Genomic DNA, 10,539 nt, shown 5'->3' with positions numbered 1-10,539 from the left:
ACGGTGTGTGTTTATAAAGTGCTCCATTATGACACAAACTATTACACAAGCATACAACCTGTGTTAAACTACCAGTATTATAGGCCTACCTAGATAAAACTTTAAAGCTAGGCCCCGGAGGGGAAAAATGCTGATAATGTTATATGCAAAAATATTGAAATTGAAACAGGGCGCTATAAAAACCGGTTGATGATTTTTTTTAAAATGCAGTCTGTGCAACTTGAACTGTACAGAAAATTAATTACACTGTTCTACAATGATATCAGATACCGTATCACTTGTATGAATATATTGTTCAAATCAACCCATTGACGACGGCAACCACGGCATAGGGAGCTGAATTTGCTTATCAAAGCCTCTGCTTACGTCAGTCTATTGTGTTTAAGTAATTTATATATTAAGAAATGTTTGTTTTTTTTTTAATTTTCAATTTGTGTATTTTTGCATGTTTTTAATATGTCCAGTTTTTCATTCATAAACCAGAATTGGCTGGTTTTTGTTTGAGAGTGTGAATAAAGAACTAACTACTACTACACTACTACTAACTACTACTACACTACTACTAACTACTACTACATTACTACTAACTACTACTACACTACTACTAACTACTACTACACTACTACTAACTACTACTAAACTACTACTAACTACTACTACACTACTACTAACTACTACTACACTACTACTAACTACTACTACACTGCTACTAACTACTACTACACTACTACTAACTACTACTACACTACTACTAACTACTACTACACTACTACTAACTACTACTACACTACTACTAACTACTACTACACTACTACTAACTACTACTACACTACTACTAACTACTACTACTAACTACTACTACACTACTACTAACTACTACTACACTACTACTAACTACTACTACACTACTACTAACTACTAGGTTGTACAGCTGATTTTTCTAAGACACACAGAAAACATATTTTACGCAAAAACTAGGGAACGGTTAATTAGATTTTAGAATATTGAAAAGCTGGTGGCAAAAGGTGGTTACGCCCCTTTTTCTTAGAAAAATCAGTTGTACAACATATTAACATTTTTTTCTTCAAGGGCCTAACTTTAACCAAGGAATTTATTTCATAAATGTTTAATTATCATCATAAAGTCAATTATGATAACCCGATAATAAAAAAAAATATATAGGTTATAGGCCTATAGGTGAACATAAAATATAATAACAAATGATATAATAGGCCTATAGTTAAAAGTGTTTTTTTAAGGGTGTGGCTATTGTTGCAGCAGTCTTAAATCAATAATTACTAACTCTGGTTGGATGCTATTGTATGTATAGATTGGATTAGGACAATAATATCTAATCAGAATTTGGAATTAGTGTTATTTAGGTTTCACAATGCCTTTTTTTTTTGGAAGTATGTTAAGAAAAAGCTACAGGTCCCATATAGGCCTATACATATATCTTCATTTATTTTACTTGGTCATATGTTATTGATTATTATTTTATGTGCAACTATTATGTGTGAGGCAGTCAAATACAATTAATGATACATTACACGAGATTCATGTAATGTATCATTACATTACACGAGATTCATGTAATGTAATGATACATTACATGAATCTCGTGTTTCGATTAATTAACGTTAACATGTTCTCATAACAAAACCACGTGTACACATGCGTCGAATTCACCTCCGTTCTTCCTAACGGTTGACGCAAAGTAACCTGCTGATTTTCCATTGCGAGCGGTGCGTGCTGCGTTTTCCATGGAATTGCGTCGGCCAATTTTCGTACGACCATCGGCTGACGAATCTATCTCCACTCTCTCTGAGCACATGGCGACGTGACGCCACCTTTTTCATTGAAACTATCCGTTGCACGCTTATCGTCGCATTGAGTTCTCCGTGGAATCGAGTCGACCGACAGTCGTAGGCCTACGACCGTCGACTGACCAATGCATCTTCACACTTGGTGAGCCTTTGACCATGCAACGCCACCTGCTCATTAAAAGTCTGAACGGCAAAGATCTTATAAACACAAGATAGCGTTCTCTGCGATTTCCGCGTGCAAATTGTATAATAACGCAGAGCCATATAAAGATTTGCGGCATGATCCGCTCTTCGGTTTGCGAATATCACGTGGTACACACCGGCCATTTTTGTGTCCAAATCTTCCCGACGAACGCAGGCAAAATATATATGAGTTAGGTACATTACACAGTATTTTCACATGTTTAATTGTGTTTATGATGTTATTACTTAATTAATAAATGTTTATTATCAAAAGCGTGATTTAGAATTTATTTTAGAATTCGAATATTTGCGCGTGTTTACGCGCGCTTTATATTTAAATGCGAATTACACAAAAATTATAATTGTAATGTTAAAATTTCGTCTATTCTGTGACTGAAAAGCCTGGCTTCTTTCAAAAAAAGTTATGTTTTGCTCTTTACTTTAGGCCTTATATATTGCGGCTACCTGACCTATACTATTTTAGTAGGCCTATTTATAAATAAATAATCAAATTATTAATACAAGATTTGTATAGGGCAATTTTAAAGAACAACAATCTAGATACCCTATTTACCCGCGGATCATTGAAATCGGTAAAGCCGGCCAAGTAAATGCCGTCGGCATAGTGTGTCCAGTTCAAGCTAATATTAAATATCATACCATACTAACTTTTGCCCAATTAAGTGTACACGTCGATTACAATATAAATCACTTATTGCTATTATATTCACTGCCTTGTTTATTTTCCCCTAGTTTTATAGTTTACCATTAGCAGATGACGCTAGAACTATTATTAGTGCATGAAATCATTATACTATCTATGGTGGAATAAAGTAGTCCTAATAGGGATGGTTTCAAAAATTGTGATGATCTAGATAATTAATGTATTTAAGGAATTTGTTATGATGGGTTAAAATCCTTAGACCAACAATTTTCTCTCAAAAATATTAATATATCAACTGACACTATCCAAAATACAGGAATCTTTGAAAAGTTTTAAAGGCAGGCTCCGAAATTTTTTATATGTTGTAGAACTGATTTTTCTAAGACAGAAAAAAGTTGTTTGACGAAAAACTGGGGAATGGTGAATGAGATACAGATTTTTTGATATTTAAAAACTGGGGGGAATAAGGTGTAAAAATGTGCAGTTACGCCCCTGTTTCCCCCAGTTTTTAAATATTTGTATCTCATTCACCGTTCCCCAGGTTTTCGTCAAACAAATTTTTTCTGTCTTAGAAAAACAACATATCAAAACATTTTTTTCCTCCGCAGCCTCACTTTAATTTAACACCTATGAACTCAACTATCTTGCAATATGTTTAGAATGTTTATGAATATAGAAAAGTGCCATATTATGACACAAGACCCAAATGATTCCTCATTAGCAACTAACAACAATGTGCTAAAAGAAGTAAAGTGAATTCGTCTTCTTCATCGTTCCGACAACAACAAAGTACATCCCCAGGAGAATTTCATTCGCATCGGCTGCATTTGAAAATATCAGAATTTGGCAAGCGATGTCCAAGAAGAGAATTACGTGTGTAAACAGATCAAATAAATAATGACAGTTTGCAAAACATAAATGATAAACATAATTAAATTTTATTGTTAAAAACCCATTTTGTTGGTATGCCATTTAGTTGCAATATAAATTTATTATTTCTAACGTATACATTTTATCCCCATTTCCCCCGTGCCAACAAAGTTTGCCATTAGCTGCTATGACGCTATTTTAACGAGCCCGCGAGGGGTGAAAATACTTGAAAACATTAAAGGACTATTACCGGTAATACAGTTCTTTGTACAAGAAATGATGACTTAGTAATACCTTTTCAACTTCATGACACCCAGAACTCTCGCTGAGTGGATACTTACTCTTATGTTCTATAATCGTCACAAGAATTCATGGTATTTTGTACCATTTTTATCCACAGCAGATCCAGAGATGTCCAAAAGTTAGGGCCGAAACTTAAGTCGATCGAGATATACAATATACAAACACCCGAACTCAAACAGGAAAAAAAAGAAGAGAAAAAGGGGAAAATAAATCCTTGTTTAAAATGTGTTGCTTGATGTGATTTTTAAAGGTTTTGTAAATTGATGTCACATTTCATTTTATTAATTTTTAGTTTGGCCTGATAATAATAATTACAATGTTTGACTGTGTAAATTTAATAGACAAGCTATAGTATTAAATAATCTCCCTACACTACAAACTGCAGTATTGAGTAGCGTCTCAAAAAAAGAGATACATGTCGTTTTTGTGTATTCCGCCAACGTTCAACACGTAACCGACATGAACACAGGGTTCCAAATTTGTTTTTTCGATTGCTTCGCGCATTCTCGGCAGAGGGCGTTCTGACAACATTGCATCTTAACCCCTGAGCTATAAAATTGAATATCTTTGGATTAATGCTTAGGTTTTAACACCTTCAAATATACTCGATATATAATTAGGCCTAATCCTATGATATAAATTTTAATATTTCCATAATGAAAAAGAAATATAACAATAACTGTGTGCCTTTTCACTTCAAGTAATACACTAATAATCTCACAATCTGGATATCAATATATTCCTCGTGGATCTCTTCACAAAGAGTCCGTATTTCGGATACTAGTATGGTGATACAAACAAGTTGAATTGGCCTTTTGGACGCGAACCTAAACAAAATATCAAGCAAGTCGTGCACTAATGGAAAACTAGTGCACGGTAGAGATTGGACAATAAAATTGGATGAATAACTTGTGCCTTTCTAGATATATTATTAGTTTTAATTTTAATTGTCTTGGCCATACTGGCACTGCAAACATATTTCCAAAATAATAGAATAAAATAACGATTAACGAATATAAAATCACGACATCAATGTCACTTATTAAATAAATACAATGCTATCAATTTTCATCCAACATTTTTCACCAAAGGAGGACATTCAAAGCAACACTAAGAAAGTTTATAAATATGAAACCTATAAATTTATTTCTGATCCTACCGAACCAATAATGTATCTGGATCGCCCGGATTGAGTCAAAAAGAAAATCTACGACAACGCACTACAACACTAATCCCCATTTACAATTGTTTTTTTCAAGCAAGAACTTTTGAAGACTAGTTTAAATATTCATTGATCAATAAAAAATTACAAACAATAGTTCGTACATACTGAAAATGTCTAAATGATCTAGTGATCCATATCCTTTTCTAAAACATTAGACAAAATGTAAATAACAAGTCATTATGTACGTTTTCTGGTGTTAATGCTTGTAACAAGAGATTTTTTTCAGACATTCATCCCTGTATAACACTTATGTTTGTGAAAATCTCTACGTGCTCAGCAGAAGTTTCCTGTGATTTGCTACTCCATTTATGGTCGATCCCATAGTAGTCAGTATAAAGGCTTTCGCCATGTCCCCTGTTGAGGCTGGACCAAAACACCGGGGCAACTCCCCAATCATCTGAAATGATGATGAACGTGGTGTGTACATTGTTGGATATATTGAATTTAAGAATCAATACAATTCTAGTGCGTCATGGATTCCAACAATTATTTGATAAGTAAAACGAAGTTCCAACAACCAATTTTCACACATAGTATAAAATGATAAATTAACAATTTAAACAAACAAACAAAAAATTTAACAATTTCACAAGGTTTCGTGTACAACTTAGCATAATCATCGGCATCAACATCGTATGTAAAGTCAAATCTTTTTTGAAATATTGGCAGAATTAAAATAATCAAATACCGGTAGTTAGACATAATGATGATTCGGGACCCATAGGGGAACAAAATAGTCTATTCGTAGGATCTTTGGGAGTGTGGGAAAAAACGTAGAGCAAATTAGAAAGGTTATGAAAAATTTTTAAAAAAATATTACACTTGGAATCTTACATATTTCAACTCATATTCAATCCACATTTTGTACTTCTTCACACTATCCTATATATCCACAGTTTCCAGAAATTTCATGTAAGATATTTTATAATTGATAGGCATGATCATAGCAAAAATGTCTGTATTAAAACAAATTTCGCAGTATATTAACAACGTCATAGCATCAGTAATATGTTTTACGAAAGTTACTAATGTTTTGTTTCTTTTACCACACTGTCAGTTTGTCTCTCATTTTAAATTAATATTTTCTTCTCAAACGATTCATATTTCAAGCGCTTATTAATTTACCATTATTTTGTGATTATTAATATTTATATTGGATGCTATGACACCACTATACTTTTACGTTTATTTAATGGTTTGGGTAGACCCGTTATAGAATTCTATGCTGCGCCTGCCTGGGTTCCTCACCATAAGCAACATATTACTGTTATTAATAAACCACTCTGGAGAATCAAGAACCTCTGTACTGAATTGGAATTTGGAGCAGCAACTATGGAACAGAGATTGTACCTTAGTACTGTATTTATTGTTAAGATTTGTTTAATGAAATTCATTTTGATATTTATTGTTTTAAAATGTTATCTCTATGTATAATGATTCTCTGGTAAGGAATTCAAACTGAGGTTAAAGACCTAATTTTAATTAGTTTTTTATTTTCTTATTTTAATTTTTAAAATCTCGTTATTAGTCCTTTTATTCAATGGTAATATTTTGGCCTAAATTATTTTACTTTAAATAAGTGTTTTATCGTTGTATTTGTACTGCTTTGATTATGTGCAGTGACTGGAGAGCCACGCTGATAGGATTACTTTTCAGCTGAAGTATTTCATTTTGTCTCCCCATGTTTCTTTGGGAAATATGAATTAACTTCAGCAACAATGGAAGATTATTGAGAAGAACATGCTCACAATTATACTATGATTATACTATGTTACATTTGCTATACAAACGCCACCATTTTTCACGTTATAGTGTACGGTATGCTGTGGTGAATTGTTTGGTTTTTTTTTGGTTTTTTTTCTTGTTTGTTTTTTTTTTTCATTACTTCCCTTCGGAGTTATGCTTTTTTATAGGCACCCATAAAATATTGCCCATATTGTGTGTGTGTTTTTTGTTTTGTTTTTGTTTTTTTTGTTTTTTTTTTTTTGCTTGCCGATTTCATGCTCAAAATGTTCTGATTTTTATTTCTTATTTTTACACACTTTTCAAACACATGAAATTGTTATTGTACTGTATTATAGACGGTATTCCATAGTCACACCTATTGCACATAAGGACAAATAACATTTTTTTGGTTTTTCTAGTTTAAAAAAAAATCATTTGACATTTTACCTCAGCCTCAATTTGTCTTAATTTCTTTCTTAATCTGTCTTCAAAATTTGCCTTAATCTTAATTTGTAGCCTCAGTGTTCTTATAAAATGTGTTATGTGTTATATGGTATCCACTGAATGCGGTTCGGAACTGCTTAAGAAGGAGACATATGGTTATATCACCAATCACAGAATAGGATTAAAATTTATATAAAATAAATAACTCAATTATGTTGATAAACCAATGTAACACGTCAAGACTCGTTTAATGGAGCCAGGCATTGAGAAATTTAATCAAATGAACATTGAAAATCGGTCTCCTTTCGTGGTGTGACACGACCCATCTATGAAAAACAGACCTTCATCAGTTATGTTTAAGAAGAAATAAAAATTATTTGTCCTCTTCGGGATTTCAACGCACTCCGATTATCGTTCGAGTGTTCTGTAACTCTTGCAAGACTTATAAGCTTATATTAGTATATTCAGATTCAGATTCGGGCTTGCTTCCTTGGATATTATGCTTGTATTTTGCCTTTAGGATAGGTTTTTTTTTCTCAAGGCTTTGTAAAATATGCAATGAATATTTTAAAACCTTGGAAAACTAAACACCTGACACCTGACACATGCACGTAAATATATTTACATATATACAACAATTTGTAAAGAATGGACCTTCCTGAGTGTCAATCAAACTTAACAATTGACCAATCACAACAGTGTCAAGAATACGCGCGTGTCCTTACAGCTACAGTATCAAAGGGGAGGGGCTTAGCGTTAGGGTCCATTTGGGAAAACCTGTCAGATTACGGATGACTACACACTTAAAAAAATTAAGTGTACTAGTATAACTCTATGTTTCACCTATGTAATGCGTACATTACGAGTCTATAGATTGAGAATTCGGTACACAATTATTCAGATCACCAATGTTAAGCCATGAATCCAATGATCTTCCAGATTGAAATGGAGAGGAATTAATGTACCATTGAATCACTGTCATGTGGGATGGAATGACGCTTCCATGTTGATCAACTAATTCTGAACTTCGGTTTGCTAAAATACTCTGTCGGAATTTAGGAAACACTTTATCAGACTTAAGATGCGCATAATGAAAAGGTTTACAGAGCGAAGTCTGAGCATAATTGACTCATTGACCGGTCGTATGTTGTATAATCGTTGCGTCACATTAACTCATATGAGATTGTATTAAGTTATATAATTATATGATTTTTTTTAAATTTAACCCGATGTAATAAAAATCCAAATCGAAAATAAAATCATTTTCCGCTGTATTTATAATCCATGATGACATAGTGAACAAATCAATTCACTTGGATGTCTTTTCCTAGATACATAAATGTCAAACAAAATAAAATATATAGTGGAAAAAATAAAAGACCACGTTATCAAAACAAGATAGGATGGGTTAATACCGTTTTGCTATATTTTTACAAATTGCGGTTAGTGGAAACGACTAGCGATCAGACAGGATACTGGTAAGAAATTACGATTGTGTTGCGTTTACGTTTACGGATAAGTCAATTGTTCAAAGAAATCTATGCAACACAAATAAACACTACCGGAAATTCTAAAAGTTACCTCTGATAAATTTAGCATGAGATTATGGTAATGATAGGTCTAATACAAAATTCTTCAATTTGTAAAATTTAAGACATAATTTGTTTCCATTGTAAATGTCTTGCAAGCGTTTTTAATGTTGTGCATCCACGTCAAGACGAAACAATGAGATAATGAGACAAAAGAAAAACATATTTCCTTTTCTTAAAAGGAGTATGTTTATATTTTCCTCTATTGACTAGTAGATATGGTAGGCCTATATTAAAAAAAGACGACTAACATGATTACGTTGATGAAGAAAATCGTTATGATAATCCTACCGAGTTGTTCGTTGAGAAGATTAATTATTTTTCGACATTTACGCTATTACGGACCAATAACATTATTGATTGTGGTATCGGAATGATATTTTGCATGGCTTAATTACATATAGTGGTAACACCAAAATTATCGCTTTGCCTTTAATGATTTGTCATTATCTTCCTTATGAGTAACGTCTACTGCATCATTAGTTTAAAACCAAGATAGAAGTCAAAATCCATTTTATTTTTTTTAACTTAACGTCATCGTTAGTTTTAATGGACAGATATATGTTAAATGCTACCAATGTGATAAAATCAAATTTCAACGAAAATGAAATAAATAAGGCGCGTCTAGCATAAAAATAGAAAATTTTGTTTGAACTTAGGCGTGTGAATTATTATTAACTTGGAGTCTTACCTGTCCAAATATTCCAGTGATTTGAATCCTGTTTCAGCTGTGATAAAGTAGAACTACGCGTATAGAATAACCATCAAATTATAAAATAAAAAATGTCAACGAAAATGAAATAAATAAGGCGCGCCTAGCCTATTAAACAAATTTAGTTTGAACTTACGCGTGTGAAATACAACTAAATTGAAGTCTTACCTGTCCAATTATTCCAGTGATTTGAATCCAATTCGAGCTGTGATAAAGTAGAACTACGAGCATACACTAACTAGCTAACCACTGTGCACTGGCATATGAATGCTGATTTTCACCGGGCAATTATTATTCAATAACTTACAGTCATGTGACTTTTGAATCCCTGCGGCATCGATAGAGGGCCCACTATCAACTTTTTAGTTATCATCGTATACAAGGTAACCTATTCAACTTAAAATCGGTAATAACTAACTTGTAATTAATGTGATAAATTTAAACAACATTTTTTCGGTGTGTGTTTTTTAGGCATTGGCTGTTGTTACACCAGTCTTAATTTTGATGTGTGCATTAACATCGAAAACTTTAATTATTTTAAGTTACTGCTTGAAAGTTTTTGATTATAATACTTAGCTTTAATGAAACGTAAATTAATTTACTGTAGGCCTATACTTTTTTTAATTTTATACTGATTTACAACAACATGATCATTGAGTATTCTCAAGATTCAAGATTCAAGATTTAAGATTATTTTCAGTGGCGGATCTAGGGGAGTGAATAGGGTGGCTAGCCACCCCCCCCCTCCCCCCTTTGGTGACCTCGAAAAAAAAATATGGTCACTCGTCTTGTGTGTGTGCTTCTCATGTATACATGCAGTAGTACTCTCGTAAAACATATACTTTCTATTTTAAGTTTAAATTTTCAGATGCCATCCAAGAGCGTCTACCGTCTACTAATTCCACAAAATCAAAAAATCTCAAATACTTCCCAAATACTCCAACCGGTACTCTTCCTCCGCCCACAAACATCTGAATTTCTTATAATACACGACTCGA

General features: G+C 32.8%; 1 protein-coding gene across 1 annotated transcript in view; it reads right to left on the bottom strand.

Moving 5' to 3' along the window:
- Window positions 1–9,764, bottom strand: part of LOC117116197 (neuropeptides capa receptor-like) — a 24,974-nt gene extending 15,210 nt beyond the window's left edge. The window contains exon 1 of the mRNA XM_033260195.1: window positions 9,710–9,764. The gene's annotated coding sequence lies outside the window, so the exon portion shown is untranslated. The remainder of the gene's footprint in view (window positions 1–9,709) is intronic.
- Between the last annotated feature and the right edge of the window lie 775 nt (window positions 9,765–10,539).

Source organism: Anneissia japonica, unplaced genomic scaffold, assembly GCF_011630105.1.
Source record: "Anneissia japonica isolate Jap-2015-1 unplaced genomic scaffold, ASM1163010v1 scaffold287729_len363858_cov192, whole genome shotgun sequence".
NCBI lineage: Eukaryota > Metazoa > Echinodermata > Crinoidea > Comatulida > Comatulidae > Anneissia > Anneissia japonica.
The sequence above is the reverse complement of the archived record's forward strand: the minus strand, read 5'-3'. Positions and strand labels throughout refer to the sequence as shown.